At 39.5% G+C, this 9782-nt stretch overlaps 1 long non-coding RNA gene across 1 annotated transcript; it reads left to right on the top strand.

The window, feature by feature from the left end:
- The first annotated feature begins 2761 nt into the window (after nucleotides 1-2761).
- Nucleotides 2762-9044, top strand: LOC129644843 (uncharacterized). The gene is made up of 3 exons (XR_008711012.1): nucleotides 2762-3012; nucleotides 8632-8728; nucleotides 8814-9044. It is a non-coding gene; the product is annotated as an uncharacterized LOC129644843 (long non-coding RNA).
- The last annotated feature ends 738 nt before the right edge of the window (nucleotides 9045-9782 follow it).

The raw sequence follows: 9782 nt of genomic DNA, 5'->3' as shown, positions 1-9782 counted from the left end.
ATTGTAACAGCTGACTGTTTCCCTAGTGAGCTATATTCTAAGGACAAAAGGCAATGTTGACCTTTAACTCATACATTTGTTAGTGGTAGTAGTATGGGTAGAGTAAGTCTGAAACTGTTTCTCACACATTTTATGATTGAACAAATAAATACATATTTTGATATTGATGATACTACATTTGTTTCCCACTGTGGAAGAAAACAGTTGCAAATGTGGAATGGGAGGAGACCAAGAATACTGTGAGTGTTGAGTTTGAATTGGACTTATCAATATGAGTTAATAATAAGATTCATGCTTCCTAGCTCTGTCCACTAATAAAGCTAATGGCAATAGTACTTCAGCAGCAGTGAGCATACTTAGCACCTAGATGTTTATTTTTGTAAGTACCATTCTCATCTAAAAGGAGTCAGAACTTCTTGGATAATGGCTGGCTCTGGGTCTGTGTCTGGGGAAAGAAAGTGAGTCTGGGGTATTTGTTATGCTACAGTACATGTGTGTGTGTTCAGTTACTTCAATCCTCTCTGAGTCTTTACAACCCTATGGACTGTAGCCCATCAGGCTCCTCTCTCCATAGGATTCTCCAACCAAGAATATTGGAGTGGGTTTCTATGCCCCTTCCAGGGCATCTTTCCGACCGAGGGATTGAACCTGCCTCTCTCATGTCTCCTGCACTGGCAAGTGGGTTCCTTACAACTAGCACCACCTGGAAAGCCCTTTGTTAGAAAATTCTCAAAAGTTGATAGGAGTATGTCAAGACATAAAAACATGTTTGAAGAGGTTCCACTGGCCAAATTTGGGATAATTTGAGCCACAAAAGAAATAATGATGGAAATAATTTGTAATACATTGAATAAGAGATTAATCCATGAGCCATAAGAATACTAGCTAATTTTCAAAGGTCCAAGGAAGAAAAGAGTGAAAGAGTTGTGTTTTTTTTTTTAATAAAAGTGCCATCTAATAAATATAGGAGGAAATATTAAATTAGTAAGTTAGCATTTTGCAACCAATATTTTAGAAATTGATTCAGGAATAAATTATCAATGGATGCTAAAACTACTGGGTTAAAGATTGTCTGGCAACAGAAGACTTATGTGGTCTCAACATATTACCTCACAGGTTAGTTATAAATTATAAGGGGAAAAGATAATGTTACAGAAGATAAATTTGGTGAACTCTAACTTTACCAAATGATTGAATTTAATATCACTAGTTTCAGGACAAACTGACATCATCCATCTCCTGATATGATGCACTGTGAATGACACAAAACCACCTATATGTCAATAGTATTCATGTTAAATATGCTTAATCTGAATCTACTCATGAGGAAGCAATCAAATCCAAATGAGAGACATTGGGCAAACAAATGGTTTATTTTTCTCAAAAATGTCAGTGTCATGCAAGATAAAAAAGTCTTGATTACAGTAGACTGGAGCATTATAGCAATTAAATGCATTGATTAAGTCCTGGAGAAAGGGGAAAAGGACATATGGAACATTATTGGAATAGTAAGAGAAATTAGAATATGCATAAGACATGATAATTATAACAAATCAATATTTCTTTACTGTGGGTATTGTATTATTATATAAGAGAATATCTTGGGTCTTAGGAGCTATATTCTTAAATATTTAAAGGAGGTAAAATGTTAAAAATTGGTGAATGTAAATTAAGGATATAAGGGTGTTTGTTGTTTCCTCTTAGCAAATTTTCCAAACTAAATAAAAAGTTCGAGGAAAAAACACAGTAAAGTCCAAATTCCTAGATTGGACAATTTTTGTTTGTTGTGAAATTCAGGTGAAATATTAATATTCCATTGAAACTTATAAAAGTGAATTGTTTTCTATGACTCGCTGGTCCTTCAATATTACTGAGAACCAGGATAAAGATAAAAAGCAAATACAGCGTGAACAATTCTAACCAATGCCCTGGTGCTTGGAACTGACGTTCTTAAGCTGCAAATAATACATTCAGAATATAGTTTTGAGGTGAGCCTTTCCTATTTCCAGAAGTGAATTCTCTTCCTTAGAGAATATGAACATCAACATGTGAGGAACCACCTGAGATCATCATGGTGCTTGGTAGTAGTGGACTTGGTGGGAGAAATGAAGTGGTACAAATATCCTCCTTCTTTTTTGTTGGATTCTTTTTCCTGCCACTAGACTGGTAAGATGTTTCAGAGATGTCCTCAGTTCGAAATACTAAGGCAAGAGCATTAAGCCTAGAGCTTAAGGGAAAGTGGTAAAGAGGCGTATGGCAGACATTGTAGACTGGTCCAAGTCACATCCTATCCCTCTTGGCCATGTGACTGACTTCAGCCTAATGAGATGCAAGTGGACATATGCTAGTGCTGCTTCTTTTTTCTTCTTTATTTTTCTTGACCAAAGATGACATGATGGCAAGAGCCTCTGCAACTGTCTTGCAACCACAATGGGAAGGCTAAGCGAATTCATCCCCTACTGCTGAGTTACTAAGACAATCCTGCAATCAACTACTTCTGGATTTCTTATGTGGTATGAATAAACTTATTTGTTTAAGCCACTATATTTGATTTCTGACAGTCCATCTCACCAGGGTAAGACCAGGTATTTATGGCAAAAAAGACAACAACAACAAAAAAAACAACCAACCTTAAATCGAATATGAAGCATTTAATTCAGCTTGAATGTCTGTCTCCTGTGTATCTCCCTCAGAAACCTGTGTGACCAAAATAGTACACTGCCAGCCTTTAACAAGTATAAAATACCTTTAACAGGTATAAAATGAAAATTGCCCAAGGTGGAATTAATTGAGCTATGTTGGGTGAAAGGAAGAAGCAAAGATCCTGTGGAGGGGAAAAGGAGATAGTGTGGAATTGAACATGGATCAGAGATGTGCATGTCACTCACGTGGAAGCACTAAAGGCTAGAAGGCGTGTCGCAAGTCAGAGTGATGGGGAGGAAGTGGCCTCTGAAGAATAAGGCTGAAGAGAGGATATGTAGCAGGCCACGTGTTCAGAAAGGGAGCTGTCAGGTAATTATCCCAAAATGTTGCTGTTTTTAGTTGAGAATTTGAAGGGCTTTATTCAGACTAGTCAATAAAATATTTTAAAAAGTTATTATATGATAACTTGAAAAAAATAATAAATCCTGATGAGGACAGTTGATCCTGAGACCTAGCCAATATGAAAGTTCTTGTTGAAGCAGCCCTGGCATTTGGTTTCATCACAAAGACAATCCCGTAGATGTGGAAGCATCTGCTCTCCAACTTGTTGCTTATGTTAAAATGAAAGCTATTCAATAAAATATTTATGAGCATCACTTCCACTGGTGGCTGGATGGAAAATGGCGAGAAACCAAATTTCTAATAAATATATGAATAGCCACTCAGTTGACCACTCTTTGACATGAGCATCATTCATAATTCCTGATTCTTTTTCAATGTGTGCGTTCTCATCAGAAAATTGAAACAAAATATTCTAGGTCTCTTAAGTATTCAGAATAAATGAGTTCTGTCAGTATAGACAACAGCAATCAATTGGGGTGTTTTTCCTCTGAAAAATTGGATTGTTAACTCAATCACTCATTAGTTAATCCATTGAATGAGTATTATGTGCCTGGTATTGTTGCATAGTTTCTGTGGAAAGATTAGCACACTTGACCCTCTGAAAAATTACCTGTAGGTGAAAAAGCAAAGGAAAAGGGGATTAAAAATGTAAAAATAAAGCATGCTTATTTCTTTGTACATGCATCAAATCAGGATAGTTGGATCTTCCCTTGCAACCAGTCTAAGTAGAGACTCATTAAAAAAATAATTAAAATCCATTTGACCATGCCATATAGTTTCTATTGAAAAGACCAATAAACAGATCACAAAGCTTATAAAATTCTATTTTGTTCAGCTCTCCTTGTCAAAACCTGTCATGCAAATTTTCTTTCTCTATACTCTTAAAACAAACTGACCATTCACATTATACATACTGGTTCTGACTACCTTTCTCCTTCCTCCCAGCCTCAGTTCTTTATGGCATATTATCTTAGCCACTCTGGCTTCCTTTTTCATTTGGGCAGCAGATTTAATGAGGATACTACACATATTTTTGTCAGCATTTTATAAGCCTCTACAAAGAGAGACAAGATGTGTCTTCATAATACCTTTTACTCTTTGCCAACTGATTTTTAAAAATTTCCTTCTTGTTTGAGTGGCATTCATGTAGGATAATTCCAGACATCTTTCCAAATTCAGTTTTGTATTGCCCATCCAAGTTTCATCTAGAAATTCTGTGAACTTAGAGAATTTGAGTAGGGCTAGGTGAAGACAGGATGACTTGTTCTTGCTTTAAGCATGGCCTAATTGGACTTCCCAGGTGGTACTAGTAGTAAAGAATCTGCCTGCAATGCAGGAGACACAGGTTCAATTCTTAGGTTGGGAAGATCCCCTGGAGGAGGAGATAGCAACCCACTCCAGTATTCTTGCCTGGAGAATCCCATGGACAGAGGAGCCTGGTGGGCTACGGTCCATATGGTCACAACGAGTCGGACATAACTGAGCATCTGAGCACACAGCAAGCAAAAATTACAGTTAAAACAAAAGCCAAAATTTGGTGACAAAGATTTAATTAGGAGTAGTTTGAATCTTGACTATAAACTCTTTCAAAAAAAATCCACATAAGGTATTCCAATTACAGTGCTTACCCCAAACTTCTAGAAAGCCTGTCTTCCCATGGCTTGCTAATTATTTCACTTGTTTGGTAACAACCCATTCCCCATTGCTGCCAGGTGTCATCCCTCAGCTTTCAACTCAGTAATATACTCCATGCACTCAGCCTCTGTAAACTGCAGACCCTCCTCATCCTCCTTCACCTTGGTCTTTACTGTGTGAATAACACTAGTGATTTTGTTCATATCCTTTCCCACTTTACTTATTACTTGGAATCTTCCCAATAAAGGAGGCCCTGACCTTGCATTAAGAGGACATTAGAAGGAGGGTTGATTGATAACAGTTATAACTAACATTTCTTTTGTCCTTGTCACAGCTGAGAAAATCATGGTAAGGGTGAGGAAAGGAGAAATAATGTTTTTGAATACCTACTGTGTGTTAAGAACCATATTAAGTGCTTTTTATAACTATGTCACTAAGTAGAATTTAGATCTTTTGAAATGTTAAGTGCAGTGATGTCTGTGTTCATGGGATGAGACAAAGAATATTGAGAGGACTACAGATGTGTTTTAAAGGATCCTCATATTAATGTCCACACCAAACATGAAGTCAAGGAATCACTAGTTTGGAAAACAGCTCCATATGTGGGTATGGTGGGAAGAATGTATATTCCAGAGACAGAGGAGGAGGTGAGGCACCCCTAGTTGTCAGCATCAACCATGGGCCCATCTTTTCAATGAGTTCCTCCACAAGCCTCACCCTTGCTTTTTTCTATTCTCTATTTTTTTTTTTTCTTACACCAACTTTTTACTACTTGGTATTATATTTTGTATCTGTTTACTTCATAGTAAAACAAAAGATCCTCAACATTTTTTTTTAAATCAAGACACTTAATTCTGATTCTATAACTCTTCTTTTTTTTTTTTTCAACCTTTTTGAGGTATAATTTATTTACAATAAAATGCAAAGATTTTCAGAGTACAATCTGATGAATTTTGATAAGTATAGACAACTGTATAGTCATCACAGCAATCAAAATATGTAGCGTTTCCATCTTCCCAAGATTTTACCTTGTCCCCCTGCTCAGGTAATTCCATCCAGCCTCCAGCCACAAACAATAATGGATGTGCTTTCTACCAGTTTGGTTTTTGCTTTAACTACTTCGTCTTTTCTAAAGAAGTAGACTTGGGTAAAGATAAACAGAGTAGTGAATGTGATTCTGTTTTCAGTGTCCTTCCATTAACCTCACCCTTAAACTTCACCCTTTTCTCTCATCCTCAATAAAGTATATAAGAATGCGAAGGAGACACAAGAAAGTTCTTAAATCCCTTCTTGTGTATATAAAATAAACATTAATTCTGTCACATTAGTGATAAATTACTTTCATCAAAATTTATCTTTTCAAAGTATGAAAGTAGCAGGTGACCAGTATAGGAACTTCTAAATGGTCTGGGTCACCTCACAAGAAACAGTTCATGTTATCCAACCACTTCATAAATACTTGCTGAGCAATTACTAAGTGCTGAGAGGTTTTTTTGTTGTTGTTGTTCAGTTCAGTCACTCAGTCGTGTCCGAGTCTTTGCAATCCCATGGACTGAAGCACGCCAGGCCTCCCAGTCTATTACCAACCCCTGGAGATTACTCAAACTCATGTTCATGGAGTCAGTGATGCAATCCAACCATCTCATCCTCTGTCGTCCCCTTCTCCTCTCGCCTTCAATCTTTCCCAGCATCAGGGTCTTTTCCAATGAGTCAGCTCTCCGTATCAGGTGGCCAAAGTATTGGAGTTTCAGCTTTAGCATCAGTCCTTCCAATGAACATTCAGGACTGATTTCCTTTAGGATGGACTGGTTGGATCTCTTTGCTGTCCAAGGGACTCTCATGAGTCTTCTCCAACACCACAGTTCAAAAGCATCAGTTCTTCGGTGCTCAGCTTTCTTTATAGTCCAAGTCTCACATCCATACATGACTACTGGAAAAACCATAGCCTTGACTAAATGGACCTTTTTTGGCAAAGTAATGTCTCTGCTTTTTAATATGCTGTATGCTGCTGCTAAGTCGCTTCAGTCGTGTCCAACTCTGTACGACCCCATAGACGGCAGCCCACCAGGCCCCCCCGTCTCTGGGATTCTCCAGGCAAGAACACTGGACTGGGTTGCCATTTCCTTCTCCAATGCATGAAAGTGAAAAGTAAAAGTGAAGTCTCTCAGTCGTGTCCGACTCTTAGCGACCCCATGGACTGTAGCCTACCAGGCTCCTCTGTTCATGGGATTTTTCCAGGCAAGAGTACTGGAGTGGGGTGCCATCGCCGTCTCCGGAACATACACTAGAAAGAGTTAAAGGAATCAGCCATGTGGAAGAACATTTCAGAGAGAGGAGCCTCATCAGAAAGGCCCTAAGATAAGTGCATGCTCAGAGAGAGAGAGGGGTGAGTGTGAGCAAGCAAGTTCAGAGACGTAAGAAGGGACCAGATCAGGTAAAGGGCTTTGATTTTATACTAAAGTGATGGAAAGTCATTACAGTGCTTTCAGCAAGGGTGTAACATGATCAGATTAATGTTTTAAAAGGATCACTCTGGCTACTGTCAAGAAAATAGCTGTTGAGGGTAGGAGTACAGGAGTTCAGGAAGCTATTGCAGTCATCCACAAGGGAGATATTGTGACCAAGAGGTTGTAGAAATGATTTTTTAAAAGTGCATTCTTAAGTTCCAACTGAAAAATCAGACCATCCTGATCTCACAGAGGTTCTGTTGGAGTCAGGTTTAGGGCTGACCATAAACTGGTCCTTGATATATTTGAGAATAACTGACAGCTGTGGGATGGTCTTCTGAGCATGCTCCTGCTGCTGCTGCTAAGTCACTTCAGTCATGTCCAATTCTGTGGGACCCCATAGACAGCAGGCCCCCGGGCTCCCCTGTTCCTGGGATTCTCCAGGCAAGAACACTGGAGTGAACTCCCTCTTCCTTCTCCAATGCATGAAAGGAAAAGTGAGAGTGAAGTCGCTCAGTTATGTCTGACTCTTAGCGACCCCATGGACTGCAGCCTACCAGGCTCCTCCAACCATGGGATTTTCCAGGCGAGAGTACTGGAGTGGGTTGCCATTGCCTTCTCCTCTGAGCATGAGGATGATGATATGGCCAAATGTACCTTAATGATCACATACTTAGGGAAATGTATAACTTTACTGAAATAAGCATAAATCCATCATAAGAGATCTGTTAGTTCAGCAGAAAGGAAGGGTAAATGGGAGGTAGCCCCATAAGACAAGTTTTGCACATTTCAAATAGTTGTTTTCAGCATCTCTCTCTTCCTTTGTCTATTTTGGACATGTTCTCTTGCTTGATTGCAGCTTAGCCTTTCACACTTGATTCTTGGTATTTGCACTGTCGATTCCTAAAAAGCACTGGGGCTCAGCAAACTCCTGTTTACTATTACAGCACCCCAGGACATGTTCTCTGAAAGCAGGCAGATATGTGCTGGAAGATTAAGGGATACAAGCCTTTGGCCAACCATTGCAGAGAGAAACCACACATTCTGTAGGAAGTGCTGTTGGCTCAGGCCTTTCATGAGTCTGAGCATTTCAGAAGTGTGAGAACTTCCACATAAGAATGCCTCCAAATGCAGTTACTATTTTAAATCACATCATTTCATAGGCAAGAAGTGTTGACACCTGCAAGAAGTATCTGACAACTCTGAGATTGTCAGACCTTTTATTAGAAGGGAGCTAAGGCGTCAGATGCACTGGTGATCTGGATTCTCCTCTTGAGCCTAGAACCATTTTCTTGGGTGGTTATGCACACATATAATTAAATTTGACTTTTCTAAGCCTCCATTTCTTCATCCAAAAAAGAATCTGGACTAAACAATCTAGAATTTTTTTTCCCTGCTTTAGCTTTTTGGTCTTTGGGTTGAATACAATCTTATGGTAGGCTTAAATATCAAATATTGATTTTTTTCATCTGTGTATTTCCACCCTCTTCTTTTACTCTAACAGCAATTTCCTCTATCTGAGCCAATGCCAAAGTTAAAAGAAAGCTACAAGAGACATTTCTTAGAGGTCTTCAGACTGGGCTTTACCCTCCAAGAAACAGGTGAGATTGAGTGCTATGATCTAAATGTTGGTGTGCCCCCAAAACTCGTATGTTAAAAACCTGATTCTCAGTGTGATTGTAATAGGAAGTGGGGCTTCTGAGAGGTGATTAGGCCAAGAGGGTGGATTGCTCACTAACAAAGTTGATGCCCATATAAAAATGGCCAGGAGAGCTCCTTTGGATCTTCTGCCTTCTGTGGACAGAAGAAATCAGAAGTCTATGACCTGGAAGATGTTCCTCACCAGATGCTGCTGGAACCCTCATTTCAGACTTACAACTTCCCGAGCTGTGAGAAATAAATTTCTGTGCTTTTAGATCTCCCAGTGTGTGGTATTTTGTTATAGCAACCTGCATAAACTAAGATGCTGAGTTTGGGTGAAAGGAAAGAAGAAAACGATTTTCAGATTTTATAGCAGCAAGACTGATGGGAGGAGTGAAAGAAACTCAACTTGGAGTGTGTAGAATTAGAGGGAAAAGGAGAATTTTCCTGCTGAGCCTGGGAGTAGGGTGGTAGGTACCCTGTGTTTGAGATGTCTTTCAGGGTGGGCTCCTGTGTCTCCCACTGAGTTCATCCATCTGCTTTAGACAGTCTGCATTTAACTGTTGCAAACACATGTAATTTTTCCCTCTAACTTGGGCTTGGACACCTTGTCTGAAGAGAGGAGCATGAGGAAGTGCACTGTTTCCCCACATGAAAAGGAACAAGAGAGTTGGAATTTCTATCTGGTCCCAGCAGCAGTGGGCACAATGCAAGTTACAATCCCTTTCTTATGGGAAGAGAAACCAACTAGTAGAAAGACCAGGAAAAGAACAACTTGATAAAAGATAGTTCCATTCAGTTCACTTCAGTCGCTCAGTCATGTCCGGCTCTTTGCAACCCCATGAATTGCAGCATGCCAGGCCTCCCTGTCCATCACTGTCTCCCAGAGTTCACTCAAACACATGTCCATTGAGTCAGTGATGTCATCCAGCCATCTCATCCTCTGTCGTCCCCTTCTCCTCCTGCCCCCAATCCCTCCCAGCAACACAGTCTTTTCCAGTGAGTCAACTCTTC

This window comes from Bubalus kerabau, chromosome 2, assembly GCF_029407905.1.
Source record: "Bubalus kerabau isolate K-KA32 ecotype Philippines breed swamp buffalo chromosome 2, PCC_UOA_SB_1v2, whole genome shotgun sequence".
In the NCBI taxonomy this organism is placed as follows: domain Eukaryota; kingdom Metazoa; phylum Chordata; class Mammalia; order Artiodactyla; family Bovidae; genus Bubalus; species Bubalus kerabau.
Note: the sequence above shows the minus strand (reverse complement) of the source record. Positions and strands in the feature narration are given on the sequence as shown.